Below are 21825 nucleotides of genomic sequence, written 5' to 3' on the forward strand. Positions count from 1 at the left end.
TTCCAGAGAGGGAGATAAGAAGAAAAGAACCAAGTTCATTCGTTTCCAAAGAGTCAGTAGTTAAGACATCCATCTGCTATGAGAAGGCAGAATCAAATGCTTGCTTTACCTTCTTCATCTTCACTGGTCCATGTGAATCTTTTGAAGAGGAGCCTTAGTATTGATATTGGAGGAAAAAGTTTGTCTTTATTTTGCATTACACAGCAAATACAAAGGAAATCACTTGCAAAATGGGAGCACACAGGCTCAGATTTTTAGGCCACCAGCACCCTAAGAGCCTCATTAGAGCCATGAATGTCAACGTCATTTCTCATGGTCCCCTTACCTGGCTCAGTAGACCAGCTAATCTGAAACCAGATAAAAGTAATAGTTCTTGGTCTAAAGTCCTGAATTGTCAATAGTTACATCTGCATTAGTGTGGTTTGATGTGAAAATTTGTGTCACCTCCACCTTAGTTCGCACCGTGGTCACTTCTCTGACTTCTGATGTTCATTGTTTTCAGAGGAAATGAAACATGAACACATGCTCTAGGAGCATACTTAATGAATTCTAACCATTATTAATAGGAGTTTAGCTGCGGCTAGGGCTATTTACTAAGTGTCTCTAGCCTTAAGCTAGAGATGAATAGAGATATATAGATATGAATTTTCATATCTATACAAAGACTTCCATGTAAAAACAAAATCCCAACTTAAAACAAGATAAAAAATAAAAAGAACCCACTTTTATAACCTAGTTATTCTTACTTTTTTAAAATTAATTTCCTGCACTATGGATTAGGAAACTGTAACTTTTACAGTCTTTAATCTTTACATTCCTAGCTTCATATCACTCTGGTTGTTGAATTACTGAACAACTACACATCCTACTAAAGCTAATGAGAGATGCTCAAATCCTATGATAAGCATGGTATTTATAAAACTGTTTCCAAATAATGTACTAGCCTAGCTGGATGGAAAACTGAGGTGTTAGGTATGGGATCTCTTTGTAGCATCACTGCAAGGGAAAATGGGAAACACAATCAGTTCATATTATATATTCATATATTATTCATATAATATTCATATAATATGTAATGTGTTAAATGCTACATGAACAAGATTTGCTCAAAGTATTTCTAGCATTATCTATGTACACAGGGTGGGGCTGAGGATGTACTTAATAACCATTACTGTAATTTGTTTTATCTAAGCTTTCTCTTTTACTGTACTTTGGATAGCTGCCTACTTTGACAGGTCTTTGTCATGAGATAGTTGGATGTCTTTTTTTCTTTTTTTTGTGATGGTGAATAAACCTGTAGTATTTGTGACGTTTATGTGATTCTTAGTCCCATTGGAGGATGAAGTTTGCTTTGGTAAAATGAGATTCTGGCAAAAAGAGCTATTAATAAATGTAACTTCTTATGCGTAGCAAGCTATTTTGTGTATTTGCAGCATGGGGAATTCTTCAAATGGTTTCCTTTTATGAATAATTGTAAATTTAATGTTGGCATCAATAACTTCTTTAAATGCTTCATTCTATATCTGAGTTACACACTTAGCAGCACAGCTCATCTTTGATGAAACTTGTGCATAATTTTATTTTATAAGATGTGAATACAAGAGGAAGGAAAATGCTAGAATTGTTCAAATTAACTGCCTCTTAGAGGATTGGAAGGAAAAGGAATTCATTACATGTTGGTCAATGAGACTGTAAAACACAAGGGAATCAACAAATTTTTGTTTCAGTATTAGATGGCAAAATAGATTCAGAAAAACAGAAGTGCAGAACAAGTACTGAAGTATTGTCAAAAATGAATGATCCGATCAAGACAAGAAGGGTTTTCCTGAAAACAGCTTTATTGTGGGTTTTATATAGATGGTTCCAACTGTGACTGAACAGTTAATTGAACCTGTGACATTATTTGGCCATGAGGCGTCTGTATTTAGTAATTAGAATTCTCTTAAGATATGGCACAGGGAAGTACAGCAAGAGCTTGACCTGTATCGAAGTCACTGTTTATAACTGTTATCCTCTAAAAGTAAAGTGTCTGTACGCAATGTCATTCCAATTGTTCAAAGCCTATAAAAAAGTATTACTGCTAAGGTGTAAAGAATCCCTCACACCCCAATATGGCAAGCTGTTTTGAGACAGCTTTGGCAGAAGCCAATGCCTCTCTTCTCGCCAAACAATTCATGATTGTCATCAGCTCCCATTCAAATTAACAACAGTCAAAATATATTGTTAATAATAATTAACATTAGCAAGATGTAAGATAAATAATCAACATGGGCTTTTTTGGGATAGAGCAATCAATACAAGCCAGAAACCTGTCCCTTTCCTCATCAGATTAATTGAATAACTGTGAAGAGAGGAAATATTTTTTGTTGTGTTTTACTGAAAGAGAAGTGGTTCTCTGCAACCTCCTTTAGAGTTCTCCTTTATACATGTATAGAGATTGTCTAGCTAGACCTCCCTGCTTAAAACATGGCCAGGTATAGAGGGTTGCTCAGGCTTATGTGCAATTGGGTTTTGAATAACTCCAAGGACGGAGACTCCACAGACATTCTGGACAACCTGTTTCAGTGTTTGCCTGCATGGTTAAAAATAAATAAATAAATAAATAAATAACTTATGGTTGCATGGAAAGCCATGTACTTCCGTTTGTCTCTACTCTACTTTTCCTGTAACTTCACACCACTGAGAATATCCTGACCCTGTCTTTACATTATCCCATCAGATATTATGCACACTGCTGAGCTTCCTGCTGTGAACTTCCCCACATTGAACAGTCCCAGATCTCATCCTTTCCTTCTCTGACATGCTTCAGTCCTTTAATTATCTTCTTGGTTCTTCACTGAATTCACTCAATACCTCACGTATCCATCCTGTACTGGGGAGACCAGAACTGCATCCAGCACTCCAAATGCGGCTCACCAGTTCGTCACTGATATCAGCCATCACCTCCCTTGATCTGTTGGCATTGCTCTTCTAATGCAGCCCAGGATTTTGTTGGCTTTCTTTGTCTCCAGGGCACATTGTTGGTTGTCAACCTTATGTTGAACTTGCTGTCTACCAGGACTCCTGGCTTCTTTTCTGCAAATTCGCTCTCCAGATGGTAGGCCTCCGGAGAATTCTGGTGCATTGAGTTGTTTCTCACCAGGTGTAGAACTTCATAATTTGTTGGACTTCATGATATTCTCATTGAGTCATTTCTCCAGCTTGTCAGTGTCCCTCTAGATAGCAGCACCTCTCACCACTTCTTACTGTTTGTATCATCTGCATACTTGCTATGTACTCTGCTCATCATCCAGATCATTAATGAGGATGTTAAATGGTCTTGGCCCTAGTATCAACACTTGGAGTAACTTTCAGCTGGAGTTTGAACTGCTAATCATAACTCTTTGAGCCTGGCAGTTCTGCCTGATATTTTAAATTCACCTGAAGCCAATTCCCTTTCACTGAGGGTAAATCATGTGTGATTTAGACATTTCCATGCATCTCAGAGGCCTGGGATTCCTACAAAGCCAGGTATTACTAGTAAAGGCTGTGGTACTGAGGACCTCAATTTTTTCCATTTTCATGTCATTAGTCCCCTAACTCATTCAGCATTTGGCCCACATTTTCCATAGTTTTTATTTTTATTAGAAATTTAGAAACCTTTCTTGTTTTTCATGTCCCTTGCCAGATTCATCTCCAGGTGGGTTTTGCTTTCCTAATTCCGCCCCTATGTGGCCAAACATTGTCTCTATATTCCTCCTCAAGTTTGAGTTTCGTAAGAAGCTCCTTTTTAATCCCTAAAGGCCTTCTGCTACTTTGACTCAATTTTTCAGGCTCTAGGATGGACTGTTCTTGTGCTTGGTAAGGTGGATCTTCAAAATCAGCTAGCTTCTCTATACCTGTCTTTTCTCTGGGGCAATATCCCATGAGATTCTTCCAATCAGGTCTCTGCACAGTGCAACATCTGCTTTCCAGAAATCCATTTCCGTGATCCTTCCTTTTGCTTCATTCCCTCCTCTCATGATTCTAAGCTCCATCGTCTCATGGGCACCACAGCTATAAGTTCCAGCAGAGCAAGCACCTGATTGGCTCCTCCATCCCCCCTGTCATGTAATAATTAAAAGCAGAGAACACTAAAGGACATTTTGTGTACTTGAAGTTAGCCATTGAGAAACCCAAATAATTTAGACTTTTTGAATAGAGGTACAACGTGATAAAGTCATTAATTACTTATTCAGGTTTATCTGGTATAACTAGAAGGTAGACTTCTTACTCCACCTGTCTATGTTTTATTTTTAGTTGCATATTGGAAAATATTATTTACATGGAACATCTATATTTTTATGTGATACTTATTTTTATTTTGGTGGTAATTTGAGTTTCCACAGCTGAGCTTGTAATTGCCAATATCTTTACTGAGCAGGAAAGCATTGTCAGAAAAGTGCAAGGAGAGCAACTAAAGAATGAAATAGGTATGCTTTTGGAATGCTTAAAAGATGATAAGATTCTCTTGAAAATGCTTATTTTTTTCCTTTGTCTTTCTTGATTCCCTTCCTCCTGCCCCATACACAGAAAGAAAGCTGGAGCTTTTGGGGCTCCAGGGAAGAGTTCAATGAGTAAATGCCCTCTGTTCTGCATTAAATAAATCTTATCTTTAAAAAAAAAAAAAAAAAAAAAAAGTTGTTAATGTTGATGAGCTATAGATTTGAAGTATTTCCCTCCACTCACACATGCCTTGAAAAATAAGATAAAAGACATAATAACCTCCAGCTGAAGTTAATAAAACTATCCTCTTGCAGTTTGGATAAAATGTAAGGGCAAGTCTTTGAACAGTTAGAGTCTAAGACGTGCTCCAAAATTTAGACAGCCTTGATTTTTTCTTTAAGCTCTGAATCTTCAACACTTCTTACTTAACAGGATGGAAATTTCTGAGGGCTGATATGGCTCAAAAAGTGGGTCTTTTAAAATGTATTCAACATCTTACTTTAGAAGTAAATGAAAGACTGATTTGAATAGGGGTCCTGAGGTCTCTTTCTATGTCAGATGAAGTGTGGGCACGTCCTTTGCATAAGGTCACTCACCTAAGTCCTTTGTGCGATGGTGTGAGATGGAGATTAAAGTTGATGGGAAAAGGTTTGAAGGAGAGACACCTTTATTCATCTTAATCTCCTTTTCCCCACCTGTGTTACATAGGGAGTTTGTGCTTCAAACTTTATTTTAATGATTTGATTAAACATTTTTAAGTGGTGGACTACATTTCTGCTTACGCTTGAGTCTTCATGAGTGGTCATACAAGAACAAGATTTTGCAACTTTTCTGCTTTCTACACTGCTTATACAGCTTGTGCCAGCACTTAGGACTAATAGGGTGCTATTATCTGTGTGCAGACATTTTTTCCTAACTCATCCGTTTATTTGATATTTACATATATTTACAGAACTCTGGAACACCTATAAAAAGCAAAGCATTTTAGATTATCTTTACTAAGGTAATATTGTAGTAAAGCCCCAAAGATTTGGTGACTGTTGCTGAATGAGGACAATAGACACGCAAATGAACCTTACACTGGACAGGTATATTTGCACTGTCACAGTTTATCAGTGTGGTGAACTCAAAGAGAGTTGCTATGAAAGTATAACATGCTAAGACAACATGCCAAGAAGAACCATTTTCCTAGCTGCAGAAGTCCACAGATAATGATAGACAGTATGCCATGCAACTGTATACCTACAAACAGAAGCTCAAAACTACAGCAAAACTTTTTAAACCACCATGCAAGGCTAAAATAGCAGGAGTTTTACAGCCAGCATCCTGGCATGTCTGTGATTTTGGGGCTCATACAGCATTCATTCAGTGGGATACTTCTTCCCACTGACTTATATTATATTGGCTTTATGATTCTGTGAAACACTTGATAACATATTGGCTACACAGATAGGCTGAGCCAATATAATTCATATAGTGTAAGATCCTCATCCTTTTTGTCTTCCTAGTTTGCATGCAGTGAATGAACTCCAGATTCCCAAATGTGGGAATGCATTACATTTTCTGTCAACTGTGCGTTTACACTTTCAAGAGTTTATGAAGTGTACTGCCACTTTTTTTAGGTGGCATTTACGTAGTGCATTAGGAAAGAGAGACACTGTGCTTTCTTATGGAAAGATTACTTCTCCATTGATATGTCCCTCAGCAAGCATAAGAAGGATTTGTGGATGTGCATGGAACAAGGCAAACCTATAGCAAATGTGAATCCAGCCAGTTCCATTGCCAAAGTCCTAACAAAATGATTCATTCTCAGATAAATCTTTAATTGGTTCCCCTCTTAATACTATTTCTGGACCCCAGAGTCCTTTCTAAAAAGCCTCTATGGAATATTTTTCTTCATTCTTAATTAATTATCTGAAATGTAAATTAATGCACAATAGCATTTTTTTTTAATTTTTTTTTTTTTAAGTCAAGAGTAAAGCATTTTCACTGTAAATTAAGATTCTTCCATCAACAATTTTACTGCGGCTAAGTGACATTTTTTCTATTCCAAAGCGCCAGACTCTCCTCTGTGATGTTGCTCTGCAGCAGTAAAGAAAGAATCCACTGCTTCACAATGCTAAGCACTCCAGTGGGAAACACAAACAGAGTGCATAAAGCAAAGCATTCATTTCATGAGATTTTATTAAAAGGTTTCACCTCTAAATTGAGCTGTCATACACTGTTGGGAAACTTTTTACCACAGTTTATTTTAACTATGTAAAAAACATTAAAGGAATGAAAATTCTGCAGTTTTTAATATAAAAGACGTGACCTCTTACACACTACCAGCAAGCTATAGTGCATTTAATCAAATTGGTTGGAAAGTAGAATCATGCCGAATGTGAGGATTTTTTATTTTTTCTCCCCCCCTCAATTCTTAGAAATGACCCCAACCTTGTTAACATGCTGCAGATTTCTGTGTATCTCTGCAGCACGCTCTTTGGAGTTCACTCAGAGAAAACTACAGCGCATGATTAAAAGATATCCTCTAGATGAGAAGGACGTTCAGTAATTTATAAATCATTCATTTGTGACATAGCTTTATACAGCTTTTCAAGGAATTGCATTAACTGCTTTTGCAGTTTCCTCAAATGTTGCTTTCAGTAGACAGTGTCATAGGTCATTACCAGTTTTTCCCTTATGTAAGCAATTCCAACTTTCTATTAAAAATACTAATTTCCACCCCACTACAGTATCTTTTGAAGTAGCATGTATATTAAAAAAAATAGTCACAAGTTGCTTTGAAATATTAAAGGAATATATTTAAGTGAAGGGCTTTCAGGCAGGTTGTTTTTCTGTATTCCTGATGACAGAAAGATTTTAGCCTACAAAGTCAATAGTAAATTTTATTAAAGTCATTATTTTCCTGTTACAGGCCTTGTGCTTTAAATAAACTATAGCTGACAATGCTGTCTTACATACTGTCATGCTGTAAAACAGCCTTTCTTTATTACCACAGGGACAACTCATTTAGAACTTTGAAAGTGTTTTCACACTGGAGTTGCTCATTTGTGGTGCTGGCCGATGGCTGTTCTTGACGAATACCTTTTATAGCTGCAACTTTTTTTTTTTTCTCTCTCTCTCTCTCTCTCTCATTTTTTTTTCTTTTCTTTTTTTTTCCCCTCTCAGTATCTTCAAAAGTAAAAAAGAAGAACTTGCAATCTCTTTTTTTTTTTCCAGCTAAATATTCTTCCCCCATCATCCAAAACTTATCTCAATCATTTTTTCATACTAATTTTGCTATGACAGCTTGAAAAGTTTTACTACAACCCATTTTTTTTCTCAGTTACTCTTGTGCAAACATACAGCAACTTCAAGTAAATAAAATGAGGTCATTACCATTATTCTAACATTGTAATTTAATTGTTAGTACAAGCTTGGGCCCTTGTCTGAGATTGTGGTTTCATTTTTAGACAGCTGCTATGACAGAAAAGCCATCACAATAAATTGTTGCTCTCTCCCTCACACCATACTCACTACTTCTTCTCTGCTGCAGGTTCCTTCCCTCAGTGAGTCTGATACCGCTGTTTCCTGGATCTTTGTTTTTTTTGTAGAAATTATTCTATAAGTTCAGACAAGTCTAGAATGCTGACTGATGACCTGGTCCTATTAGCCGTGGTATGCCCACAGCTTAAGGGGGGGGGGGTTGAAAAAGCAGGAGGTGGAAATAGGCCACTGGGGTAGGACTGGAGCTTTCTGAGTTGGTTTTGATTCTCCTGCAAACAGTTTTCTGACCCTGCAGGGATAGGTGTAGGGCCTGTCCCTTTCGGGACCATGTGCTGGTACAGTGAGACATCTGTCCCTCCTTGTGGCAGGCAGGTCAGATTATTAGAAAGAGTGCTTGCTACCAACCCCGGGCTCTAATAAATGATAGGGATAAAGGTAGGAAGAGGTGGTGTAGGCTCTTAAACATGTTCTGACATTGTTTCCTGCTTTCACCCCAAGACAAATCATTCTTTATAAGGCTTCCTGAGTAAGAGTAGGGTTTGGCTCTCTGTGTCAGATATAGTTGCCTGCTGTTCATACAAAAATGCCTGTTTTTAGCCCACGAGAAAGGATGTTCCTGACTGCCTAACTTAGCTACAGGCCTTCGTCACAGAGCCATCCTTCCTGCTTCCAGAACTTTTGTCAGCCGTTGTTATCTTGTAAATAGGATTACAGCCAGGCCAATTTTGTAGACTGTCCAGATGAATGAGTTACATGACCACATGTTGCTTGAATAACAGATGGATAGTTCAATCTCTGCATTTTGCTGTTCTAAATGTATTTCTGTGAATTATGTTGTTTGTTTTGATATCTGGAAAATGAAGGTTCTCTCTTTATACCTGTGTTAGAATGGTAACATTAGAGTCATGTGAGTGTAAAGTTGGAAAAGACCTCAGGAGAGGTCTAGAGGTCTAACCATTTCTTCTCCACAGACAGAGAATAACTAAGCTTAGTCTAGACACCCAGATAGAAAGCTTTTTCTTCCACTGCCTTTCCAAAGTCACCTTTGAAGCAAATTAAACCATTAGTTTCTTGTTTCCTCTTCTCCGTTCTGAGCTCTAGGTAAGAAGTGAGTACTGCTTCTTTATAGTGATTTTTTTTTTACAAATCGAAGATGGACTTCCCCCTTTCTAATTTCTAAGCTGCCCAAACCCAAGTGCTGCAAGCTTCTTTTACAGGTCAAGGGTTCTAAAAGTTCAGTATTGCTACAAGCTACTCCTTTTCCTTTTTCCTCAGTATACCACACATGCTCATGTGTTCTCTATTGTAATACACTTAAAAAGCATGTACCAGAGAACAAGCTTAGCAAAAAAAGTCTGGTAGTTTTCCACTGACATATTAAAATAAAGTGGTTGATGATAGGTTCCAGCAAGGACAAAATCACTGCAAAGGAGTGGATGTGATCATATAGCCTTGAGTGGGAGAAGACTGAATCAGAAAGAATGGACAGGGCACAGTCTGCTGCCAAAGATCTGCAGCCTTGGAGTACCTTTTCATGCCGAAGTTTTTCTGGCATATCTGAATGTTTCTGTTGAGAAAGCCATCCTTTTTCTCCCCATCCCATACTACTGTGCTCCCATCTTTTTCATTAAGACTGGATCAGAGAGTTGTGTAACTTCACGATGTGTAGTCCAAAGGGCTAGTTTTCCTTCAGTAACCAGGTCAGTAACCCACTCAGCCAAAAATCTTCTAGACATTGGATGAGATGCCAGTGAAACAGAAGGAGCATGGGACTCTCTTTTGGTAGCAGTCATAGTTGGTAAAGATTAAATATCAAACAAGACAGGACCAAAGTCTTCCTCTTATATTTGTATTGTTTCGTTCCAGTGTAACTGTATTTACCTGAGTGTGATGTCCAAAACAGAGTCTATTACTCCATAAGAAGTCTTCTCAACACAAAGTAAAGGCACTCTTCCAGTAATACTTTCAGGAATGTGATTTGCCTTTTCTCTTTTGCGGAGATCATACTATTAATGCATAGGTTAAAATATGCTGAATCATAAATTCTGAGACACACAATACCTCAATTTTGCCTGGGATAGATTTAACTTTCTTCCATACAATACTGTCTATTGGATTTAAGATGAGAATACTGACAACACACTAATGTTTTAGGTGTTACTGAGCAGTGCTTGAACAGAGACAAGGACTTTCAGGGCTTGACAGCGCACGCTGAAGCTGAGAGGGAACAGGATCAGAACAGCTGATCCAAACTGGGATATCCCATACTATATAGTGTCATGGCGAACAATAAAAGTCGGGGAGATAGCTGGGGAGCTGCTACACCACTGGAAGACTGGCTGGACTGGACATTGGCTGGTGGTGAGCATCACTTCCTTTGTTCTTTTTTTTTTTTTTTTTCTTTTCCCTTATTAAATTACCTTTATTTCAACGCACAAATTCTTGCACTCTACAATTTTCTCCCCATCACACTACAGGACAGAGGGGAGTGAGCAAATGGCAATGTGGTACTTAGTTGCTTTAACTGCAGCACATAACTACAAATGAGAAGCATTCAAGGAAAACTCACAAAAGGAGGGAGAGAAGATTGAATGTATCTTGAATCCTTTTCTACAAATATACTCTCTGGAGTGTGACCACACTGCTCATTTTTTCCTTCCAAGAGGTTATCTTAGTTGTTCTTCATACACTTCTAGGAACTGTTCCAAACACAGGGGCTGTAAATCTATCACTTGGCATTTTGCATCTGGTGCTCTGATGACATCCCAAAGCTTGTGATTCTTAAAAGAGTATATGGCACCCAATGAGCAGGTCATGTTTAGATTCTGAATCTGTGCACTATACTCATGATTTATAGTAAACATTCTCAGTTTAGGTCATCTATGGTTTAATTTGATGCATGTTGAATAGACTTGTTTTGTATGTCAGCATTTAAACACATATCAATATTATTTAAGTCTCAGTGTTTCATCTGTCTAGAAAAGCAGTAATATTTCTGAAACAATATTCCAAGAATCTATGTTAGTAACTTTTAAGAAGTGTTTGCTTGTGTCACCATGATGCATTTGTTCTTCTGGACTTCAAAAGATATTTTTCCCCTTTGAATTGTAGATTACAGAAGATTAAAGTACTCATGAGGGTTAGCAGTCTGCTGCTATCCTACCTGCAGAACTGCCCAGTGATTATTGCCAAGACAAAAGACATACAGGGATTGTTTCAAAATCTGACATAACTGTTTTGGTATGTAACATATGTACCATATAGCATGGTATATTAGTTTTATAACTAATTCTTATGAGGTCTCCCTGCTAGAAATTGAGCCTTCTTTTCCTCCTCCTCACACAGTAGTGTCCCTCATGCCTCATGCAGCTAATGTAGATTCTATCAAAAAGCATGATTTGTGATGTTTGTGTGTTACTGTTTACTTAAAAGTGTTAAAACCACCTTTTCTTATCAACAGGAAACTTTCAAGATATTTAAAAGCATGCCTTTAAACCTTCTGGCAGCAATAAAGCAAAAATGGCAGGTGGCTGTATGAAAGAAGCAGAATATGTTTATACTATAACTAACCATTGGGGGAAAAAAAATTATACTGTATACAGTGGTTTGGAGTCTCATCTCAGTTATAAAGGTGCAAATCCAGAGTAATATTCTGCTAACAATAGTGCTTTAAAAGAATACCAAAAAAAAAAAACCCACAGACTTTATCTCAATGTATGAAGATAATATTGGGCAATATTTGATCAAAAACAGAACAAAACAAAAGCACAACAAACCTGTATTAAATTTGTGTGGGTGCAGAAAGACAAAGGACTGGTTCTCCCATCTTCTGCTGAACCAGGCTTGAGCATGCATTTGTTTGGTTGCCAGTGTGCCTCAAGGAGTACATAAGAGACTGAAGCATTTGCATTTCTCAATTTGTGGAGCTGAAACCTCTCAAGTCTATAAAAATATTTAGGTGTTTTTTTATTGTTTGGATATGCTAGTGTTTGGCTTGGCCTACTGTTGTAGCAGTGATTGAAGTATGAGAGTGGATGAAGACCAAGAATAACTGTCTTCTCCTAACAATGTGCTGTGCAAGCCAGGACCTGATTCAGTGACTAAAATCCCAACAACTCCCATATTTCTGCCACTTTACTACCACCATTTACTACTTTTGTTTGTTTGTTTGTTTTTGAGAAATTAAATAACACCAGCACAAACAACTATGGAAACTGTCTCCAACAGGAATAAAAAGATAGTAGTGCAGTCTTACAAGTTATAGTTTTATAGACCTAGCAACTTGAAGCAAAAATCCCTAGAAAGTGTTTTTACCAAGCTGTCCATGGAGTTGTATGCTTCTCATTACAAGGGATACAATGGCAATAGCATGTGAAAGGTAAGACTGTTCAGTCTTCCATTGAAAATAAGAGCTGAAATCCCCTTTCAGATTCAAAAAAGAAAAGAGAAATTAAAAATAATAATAATAATAATAATAAAAAGGTTACAGCTGCCATTTTTCCACCTGTCTGGTCCACACATGTTCTCTCAAATCATGCGCTAGTGGAACCTCAAAAATATGTTAAAACAGCACCTATCTTGGTGAGGTAATTCCCATATCTGTAAATCAGAAGCATTTACTATAATGTGCAGACCAGACACACTTGTAAGAGTAGTGGACAAGATCTGGAAGATCTGGCTTTTTGCAATGCTTTTTACTTCTACACGTCCTAGGAGACTTTTGCAAACTAAGTCCTTGCTGCTGTTTCCTGCGTTTATTCTCCACTGTGCTTAAGTTGAATAAGGACTTTATGGGAACTTAGGCTTATCTGGTCTCTGATTTGCCAAAGTATTTGAATCACAAAGAATTAAAATGCCTCAGGACCAGCAATATTTGAGAATTGTTTCCTTTATTATTGTAGCTTGCTGTGGGAAATGGAGAGGTATCACACCTGCTTTGATGCCAAAGGCCCCTTCTGTTACAAAGTGATTGTTCTTTGTTAAAAAAAAATAAAATAAAAGTGCCCCCAAAGACTCAAAAGGCAGCAGTTTAACTAGCTACATTACTTCCACTGTTTTCCTCCCCGTCTTTTTCATCTAATAGACTCATTGGTGGTAGTGACCAGGGTGACACTGGAGGCAGCAGGCAGTGACACATTACAAGAATTCCTCTAACTGACTTTTATCCAGTGACATTGAGTGCAAGCAGGAGCTGAATTGTGCAAGGTAGCTCTAACTCCCTCTCTCTGATTTCAGTCTTTCCAGGGGGTCAACTGCTTATGAAGAATATCCATTATTTATACCTTTCAAGAGAATTACATCAGCAGGAACATATGTATTCATGTAATAAAGCTGGAAACTACCATGCAAATCCAGACTGCTTTAAATATGTATGCGAAATACAGTATGCCAAGTTCTGCATTGTCTTGTGCCTGTGTTACACTACTGTCTTCAGCAGAAACATGCTGACAGAAAGTCAGTGAATTTGGCTCAGTGGGTCTAGGATGCACCTGATTCTGCTACTCCTGTTGGAGTACAAGTATGCGCCCACATGTGATGGGTAAGCTCAGGACTCCAGGCACCCATTTATATGCTGGTGTCAAAAATGATGTGTGGTGACATGCTGTCTCCCTGGGAATGGCTTAAATGCCAGTGACCATGCATTACATACAAGCACAGGGGAACCTGCATCCTTCCAGGAGATGAAGTGTGTCTCTCTCAAGGGCTGCATTCACACATCACAGCAACGTAGACCCTGCCCTCTGATCAACATCTTGTTCTTGACTACAGAAATCAAATTTACATCTCCAGAAGCAATGGAAGTTTAAATATTGTTTCATTCTGACCTCTCACTCTGAACTGTGACATTATTTATTCTGAGCAACTACGTTTCTCTCAGCTAAATTAATCAATGGCCCTTTTAGGGCAGGTCCATTTCTTTTTTCATAGAAGAAACTGCATCACATTAGCTACCAGACAGCTTCAAATCTTTCATTTTGTAGGAGGCTCAGAGAGAGACTAGTCAGAGAGAAAACTGGAATCAATACACTAGGCCAGCTCAATCTGGATTTCAGGTCAACACTTAGAGAGAGAAAAGGCAATTTTGAGACTAATGTCCAGTGATATGAAGTTTATGGGCTAAGGCAAACTTCTAAGGTCAGTCTCCTGGACCTATCTGCAGCTATCAGCACAGGGATGTTATGGACAGCAGTTTGCAGAAGGGCTAGGGATTCACCTTGACTGTCTTAAGCCCTGTTGAGGGACACATCTAAACCTCCAAATTCAGATCTATCTAATGGTAGTGTTCTCCAAGGATCAATTATCTTTTTACCCTCACCAGTATCCAATGCAGTCTGGAGAAGAAAGAGTTAAAGTACGACAGAAAAACACTAGCAGATTGATGCATATCAAGCAAATGGGAAAAAACATTTTTGTGTTCCAGAACCTAAGGGAATGCTAAGGCAGTGATAGCATAAATAAGAATGATTAGACCTGTTTCTGAAACAGTCTTTCCTATAGGCTAGATAAAAAGCTGAATTTCTGGTGAATTATAGTTTTGGTTAATTTCAATCCCAGTTGGAAATTCATAGCTACTTTTAAACAGTGATCTGAGTACCACAAGCCAGAAGAGGTTTTTGTCTCCTGGCATACAGGTAAGGCTCTTTCTTTAAATTGGGCAAACTTTTTTCCACTTGAAAGCATGTAACCGTATCTGGAACACAGCCTGAAATATTCTCAGTATCCAGGAACTGTAATAAAGACGAACTTCAACTGTGCTTATTCAAGCACAGTTCAGCCATTTCATATTGAGTCCTAAAATATAATTGTTTCAAATAAAATTTATTTAACTCTTTAGACTAAAATTTGGCTTCATATGAGCAGTAAACAGACAGAACATCTCTATTAACGAGATTTACTGAACAAGAAATCTGTCAGGATAAGCCATCTGAAAATTAAAACAGACATCAGACTAAACATATAGATGAAAGACTTCCACAGCTTTATGTATACAATGGACTCAGAAGCCAGGGTTCCAAAACACCTGTAAAAGCATCTAATGTGTAAGTTTGCACTGATAGCCCTATACATGAAAAATATGATCACTTTGTCTTATGGCATTACATTGGAGCTTTTATTGCACATTTGGAAAGAAAGTCTAAGTGCAAACCTTTCATCAAAGGAATTTTAATGAGAATTTCCAGATACCTCCTACAACCAGATGAAAACCTTTTGGCTTATCTTCACATGAGAGATGGTATTATATTTATGTTACTGATTCAGAAACCCACTTCTCCACTCTTAATGATTGTCACCCTATTTTTGTCTTTCATTCTGACACGATCTTTCGGCAGTCTTGCTATTTTAAAATTCAGATAGTCAAAAAGAATTGTTTTGCTTCTTCCTTCCAATTTTTGATCCCAATAGACAATACTGCCATCTTGTTATTCATGTATAGCTGACATGTTCTTTTTGACTCTGCCTTGCATCTTTTCATTTGGTCTGTCAAAGTGAAACTTTGTCTTGCCATCCATGCCTCTATAATACTAAGACGCCAAGTCCATGCCTGGTTTCACCACTGAGATTCACATCCCTCATATTCTGCTGTCCTGACTCAATATTTACACTAATCTTCTCTGGCCTTCCTCAAGTCAGACAGTATCCCACACTCAACATGCCTCTGGCTAACACAGGTCTTCTAACCTCTAACTCATAGAATCATAGAATCACAAGGTTAGAAAGGACCTGCAAGATCATCTAGTCCAACTATCCCCCCATTACCATTACTACCACAAGCCACTAAACCATATCTCGTAGCTCCTCTAGAACACTACCAGGGATGGCAACTCCACCACCTCCCTGGGCAAGCCATTCCAGTGCCTGACCACTCTGAGGGAAAATGTTTTTCCTTATGTCTAATCTAAATCTCCTCTGGTGCAACTTGTGGCATTTCCTCAGGTCCTGTTTTTTGCCTGGGAGAAGAGGCCAAACCCCTCTTCATCACAGCCTCCCTTCAGGACATTGTAGAGTGCAATGAGGTCTCCCATGAGCCTCCTCTTCTCCAGACTGAACAATCCCAGCTTCTTCAGCCGCTCCTCATAAGACCTGTGCTCCAGACCCCTCACCAGTTTTGTTGCCCTTCTCTGGACACGTTCCAGGGCCTCAATGTCTTTCTTGTAGTGAGAGGCCCAAAACTGAACACAATACTCAAAGTGCGGCCTCACCAGTGCTGAGTACAGGGGGATGATTACCTCCCTGCTCCTGCTGGCCACACTATTTCTAATGCAGGCCAGGATGGCTTTGGCCCTCTTGGCCACCTAATTCTGACATTGTTACAACATACGTAGATCCTCTTCTAGCTCCTCCTCCTTTATGTTTGATTTAACTTGTTCATGTAGTATCTGCTCCTTTCTGCCTCCAGTTCTTCCCTTTTTGTCATAATTTCAGTACTACTTGTAAAGCAAATCTCAGTAGTCAAGAGCCATAGAGCCTTTCATATTCTCTATATTCTGTGTTTACAGTCTGGCTTAGGTTGGAAGGAGCCTCTGGAGGTCATCTCATCCAACCTTTGTTCAAGCATGACCATGTCCAGGCACCTTCTGAAGAGTTCCACAGAGGAGACTCCGTGGGCAACCTGTGCCAGCTCTACATCACGTGCACAGCAAAGTGCTTCCAGATGCTTAGAACCTCTTGTGTTCCAGTTTGTACCCTGCACCTCCTGTGCTGGCACTGGGTACCACCGAGAAAAGCCTAGCTCCATTCTCGTTACTCCTTCCCTTCAGATATTAATGGACAATGATAGGAACCTGCCTGAGCTTCTTCTCCATGCTGGGTCATCCCAACTCACTTAGTCTCTCCTCCTAGGAGAGGTGCTCCAGTCACTTCATCGTCTTAGTGGACCTCCATTGGACCCTTCCTAATATGACCATGTCTCCCTTTTACTGGGGCACCCAAAAGCGAACATAAGACTCCAGATGTGGTCTCACTAATAACTGAGAAGAATGGAAGGATGATCTCGCTTGACCTGCTGATGATACTTTGCCTAATGCAACCAAGAATACCATTAGCTTTATAAGCAAGGGCACATTGCTGACTCATGCTGTCTGTACTCAATGCATACAGATACAGTCAATCCATAGCATAGCTAGCAGATTGAAAAAGTGATTCTACTCCTCTGCTCCACTCTCATGAGGCCCCACCTGGTGTACTGCATCTCAGGCCCCCAGCGTAAGAAAGGCACACATCTATAGGGGCAGGATCAGAGGAGGCCATGGGGATGATCACAGGGCTGGAGCACTTCTACTGTGAAGGTAGGCTGAAAAAGCTGAGGTGGTTCAGCCTGGAAAAAAAGAAGGCTCTGGGGAGAACTCACTGCTGCCTTCCACTATTTAAATGGAGGTCTACAGGAAAAATGAGAAGACATTCTTCATCAGGGAGCATAGTGACAGAACAAGGGGTAACAGTTTTACAGTGAATAAGGGCAGGATTAGAAAAAGGGTTGACCATACATATTTCACAGCATTTAACTTGGCAAGGTATCAAGCTTATTTCAGCATCTGACTTTTTTAAATAACTTGATTTAACTATTCTGGAGAACCTAGTTTAAGAAGCCTCTCTTCTTGTATCAATATGTATACATATTCTCATATTTGTTGTGTAGTGCTCAGCAGTTTCAATCATTATAAATATCTGAAAAATGGGAATATTTTGATGATAGTGCAAGACAATATTAAGGGATCATTAATTCATGTAGATAAGTTTCTAAGTGACATAAGATCAAAAGGTCTGTAATCAAAGCAGTGATTTGTATTGAACACTGCATACTCTTTGTACTGAAAATGACATATCTGTTGCCTATTTTAGACTAGCTCATACCTTGAAAGAAGCTACAATCCCTTACTGAACTATCAGGGGTGTGAGGGAAACAAGTCAAAGGAGGTATTATTGGATTATTCGCTCTTCTAGGACAGAACCTGTTTGTATAATCAGAGATATGCCTTAAGTGGTCTTTAAAGAAAGTCAGATTTTTGTTTAAAAAAGGGGAAGGAGGAGGCTTCATTAACTAGACTGACAGGCTCCATAGATTTCTCAAGTGTTTAAATTAAGGATTGTGAGTTCTTGAAACTTGACAAGGAAAGCAGGATTGTCACCGCTGGCTGCCTGAACCAGAGGTAAGTGCAGATTAAGCTTTTCCTATCTCTATTATAAACATTATTCCTGTTCTCAAAAGTTCAGTGAAATAGAAAATAGACTATTTTTTTAATGTATTAATATATTTTTTCAAATAATATTTAAACTGTCAAACAAAATTCTAAAACATGAAAAGTGCTCTGGTGCTGCTCATCATTGTTCTAGTGTTAAATATTTGTCAATTGGCATAAATTTCTTAAATGAAATTTAAATCAGTCATATTTGGACACCTAGAACCAAATTATAAGAACACTCATTATGAGTATGGCATGCTTTAATATATATCAAACCATTTATTTTGATTTTTCTAGAATTATTTATGGAACTGTATTCAACCAGTATTGAACTCATATTTGTACTTGCATCACATACTTTCTGAAATGATCTGTTCTTGCACAATATCAATCTTTCTGCTTGCCCTTATGAGAAAGCAAGTTTAGCAGAACAACATGAATTTAAAGAGTGCATCTGAAAAAATTTGTATTGTTTGGTAGGAATTTTCTCAGATGCACTTGGGAAGGGCAGGATTTGGTACAGTTGCAAGAGGCAGGCATCTCCTGAAGCAAAGACTGATTAAGCCTTGATTTATAGAGGCTTTGTATTCAGAGGAGCCAGAGAAGAGCTTCCTTTGACATCTCAGTCCTACTCAAGGTTCCTGAAGAAGTCATTTTGTTCCCAGTACAATTGTTGATACAGAATTAAAAGTTAATCAGGAAGATGTTCCAGGATTAGATTTTATTTACTAACATAGATGTCACAGTGTATACAAGTGGTTCAAAGGAACTACTGTATCTGTCACAAGTTGACACTGAAATGGCCTCATGACTTCATCACAGCTATCAAGTGGTGATGCTGAAGCAACTATGTTTGTTTATGTTGCCCCCGTGCCTGGCAGAAACTTTAAGGAAGCTGCAAAAATTCTTCTGCTTTTCTCTTTCTCCAAGAAAAAATTCAGCCCATGAATATGTGCTATTAAAGCACAGTTTTTATAGTACTACCTTGCTTAAATTCATTTTCTGCTGCATGTCCTTTCCATGCCTCCCAACAATGGACTACATAAGGCTTTAAAAAAAAAGAAAGAAAGAAAGAAAATTTTTGGAAAAGTACATGTTGCAGATGTTCATGGGTCTGATAACTTCTTACAGAGAATATGTAACTCTTTTGCTTTTGTTAGACAATGGCCAAAAGCAAATTAAATATGCTGCTTAAGGTGGTTCATACCACATGCATACATTTGCCTTTATAATCTCCCCCAAAACACTTCTATCTCCTTCAGCGGGGAACACACGCTTTGGCTGCTTCTATCACCTGGCTGAAGAATAAATAAATAAATAAATAAAAAGTTACTGTGTGCAGTTAATATCGAACAGCAGCCTTCTCCAGATGATCCCTGCTGCATCCAATTTCTGCCAAAATGCTTTCTGTTAAACCTCCATCAAACAGACACACGGCGCACAAAAGAAAACCTCATCACCAAGGGAAACTAATCCACCGGTGCGCAATGTAAGCCTGTCAACTTTTTATTATAAGAAGTCATCACTCATTTCAGTGAAGATTAAAAGTATGACTAAATTGAGAAAATCCTCTTAGCCATTTGGAATTTTAATAGAGGAGAAAAGGGGGTGAGTAAAATTTAAACTGTGTGTGCGTCTGTGCCTATATATCTATCTATATATGCATGTGTGTGAATCAAATATATAACATTACATATATATCTCCACACACAAATTATATTTTATATATATATATACACATACACACACAGAAGGAGAATGAATGTTGGAAATAAGATGATTAGAGCTGTCTCCTCACTGCCCCCAAAAAATAGTCTACCAAAAATTCATACATAAACATGCAGCCTTGTAGTGCGTTTTCTCAGTTACCACAGACAAACAGTTTCTGATTCAGACGAGCTTAAGAGATAAGAATGGAAAATGAGTCCTCACAGCTTTAATTACATCGCCACTGGCAACAAGGTGTTACAGTGGCAGAATGACAATTGCTTTTACTCAGAGTATGGATTCAGGGTCAATATGCTATTTCATCCTAGTACACCATGGCAGATGAGCACCATGTTGTTTCTATATTGGCCTTGCACTACTTTATCCCTGCAGGTAAAGTTGGTCTGATGTGCAATTAGAATTACAGATGTATATTTAGCCTAGTGCTTGCTTTTGCAGATTATGGTGAAGACGATAAATTTCACTTAAGCTGTCATTGAAAATATGGGTAATCTTTGCATTTAGAGACCATAATCATCTTCCCATTCCAAAGATTTAGCTAGCATTAAAGAAGAATTATTGCTGTAGACACTTTAAAGTTTGAAAGCGATCAGATGCTATCCTCAAAGCCTTCAGCTACATATTCAAAACAGCCAACAAAACTTTAAGTTGCACAACTCTTGGCAGCCCTTCCCCTGCTCCCCTCATCGCCGTCTCCGAGGCTTTCATATAGAGAGATGCATTCATAGAATGAATTCATAGATCTTAATAACAGGATTCATAATGAAACAGTCAGATAAACGGTCATGTTTTACAAAATACAAACACATGCACCCGAAGTTAAGTCCTCTGCTGTGAAGAAGACAAACTGCAGCTGAGTCTTACCTTATTGCCGTGACACAGGCACCAACTAGCAGTGAACTGAGTTGAAATTCTTTCTGCAAATCACTGTGGGCTGTAGGACCAGGCAACCTGCCTCTTAGAGCATAGCCAAACAGGGCTGCTGACACCTCTGGGAGAGGCAGGAAAACCTGTCAGCAAAGCCAGCCCTTTGATTAAGCCTTTTTTTAAAACAAACAAACAAACAAATCAAAACCCCCAAACCGCAAAAGTTGCTAAACCTTTCTGCTGTTCAAGTAGCCTGATTTGCTAGGGGTATTCAGCCAGTGAACTGTTTCTGCCTTCAAAGCCTACTTTACTTTCTGTAACCTTCCCTTCCATCCAATGAAAAGCAACTGTGGCCTTTTACTAAGTAAATGAGCAAATATTTTCCCAGTGTTCACCAGGTTAGATCCCCATTTAATTAAACTGGCTCATTATGTCCCTATCTGATTAGCAGAGTAGAATCAATTATTCAATGCACAAACATGGCTGCAGGAGCTAGAGGTGTATACAGAGCTGTTCATTTAATTCCAAGGACACTAATTAGGTACAAAGCAAGCAATAACTTTAACAATTGCAGGCACAAGCATACATGCAGTACAGGACAAGGGGAAAAAAACAGGCCTTCATTTTCTTAATAAGCTGGATTCTCTTCCCCCTAACAGGGTCAAGAAAAAACAGAAAGCGAGAGAGGATGAAATGTAGATCAAGAAAGCTAAGCATCCAGGAAATAACCCTTGGGATTTGCATATGTAATAGTGTGCTGCTACTTTTGTACTTTATAATCAAACAGTAGGCAATTATCCAAATTATTGACAGCAGATTTCTCATTTCAACTGCAAATTAAGGCCATTAATAAAGCTTTCTAATGCAAAAGTGACTAATTAACTAATGGAATGGAACTCTGAAGCCGTGATATCAAAACCAGTCCACCACATATTGTGGAAACACAGGGGAACTAATTAGTTTAATTATCAAAACAGCTAATTAAAATTACACAGTTGCCTAATTAGTTCTTTGCGTTTTTTCTCTGGTTTAATTGACAGGATGGAGTTAAATAGGTAACTGGTCTCAAAGAGGGAAAAGGAAAAAAAGAAGGGGA

The 21825-nt window shown here is 38.4% G+C and overlaps 1 protein-coding gene across 1 annotated transcript in view; it reads right to left on the reverse strand.

Annotated features, from left to right (window-relative positions):
- LMO3 (LIM domain only 3) overlaps nt 1-20924 on the reverse strand; it is a 143090-nt gene extending 122166 nt beyond the window's left edge. The window contains exon 1 of the mRNA XM_040655734.2: nt 20727-20924. The gene's annotated coding sequence lies outside the window, so the exon portion shown is untranslated. The remainder of the gene's footprint in view (nt 1-20726) is intronic.
- Between the last annotated feature and the right edge of the window lie 901 nt (nt 20925-21825).

This window comes from Gallus gallus, chromosome 1, assembly GCF_016699485.2.
Source record: "Gallus gallus isolate bGalGal1 chromosome 1, bGalGal1.mat.broiler.GRCg7b, whole genome shotgun sequence".
Lineage (NCBI taxonomy): Eukaryota > Metazoa > Chordata > Aves > Galliformes > Phasianidae > Gallus > Gallus gallus.